Below are 698 nucleotides of genomic sequence, written 5' to 3'. Positions count from 1 at the left end.
TAGTGGTGATGATTTGACCTGCAATAGTGGTTAATCGTGATGATTTTGGTTGTGGCCTTAACGACTGTTGATAATTGTGTTGGATGATAATAATAGGTAATGATAGTAATTGGTAAATAATGATAGTTGGCAATACTTAGCAATGTTTGTCGATAGTGACAGGTGGTTAGTAATAAATATGGTGTATGATAGTGATAGCTACTGATAAAAGTGTTGATTGATACGATAGCTAGCAATATATAACAATCATTGATGGTAGTGACAGAGGATTGTTATGGTAATATTGGTTAATGATAATGATTGTAAATAGCGGAGAGGATAATGATTATGACAGTATTGATTGTGGCAAAGGGTGATGGTTATGGCTAGTGAGTTGGTGATAGTTGATGATAGTTTAAAGAAAGGATTATATCAATCTTTAACTCAACGCTTGCGTCAAACTACAAAACATAACAAGAGTTTCTCAAATTTTCTTTGTAGTAGTGATACATCAATTTCTAAAACTCTTTTTTCGCTAAAATACATCAATTTGCCCTCACTTAAACCTCTGTAATATCTAATAAGTCGAGTCTTATATAGATCATAGAACACCAACAAATACAAAAAGGGCTGAAGAAATTAGTCCATGACTTGACATCGGTAGAATGTTACCTCCAATTTCATGTATGTTTGATAGAGCCAAAGATCTCTCCCCCCCC

This window comes from Solanum tuberosum, unplaced genomic scaffold (genome assembly GCF_000226075.1).
Source record: "Solanum tuberosum cultivar DM 1-3 516 R44 unplaced genomic scaffold, SolTub_3.0 scf00367, whole genome shotgun sequence".
NCBI lineage: Eukaryota > Viridiplantae > Streptophyta > Magnoliopsida > Solanales > Solanaceae > Solanum > Solanum tuberosum.
This window is presented reverse-complemented; position numbering follows the sequence as displayed.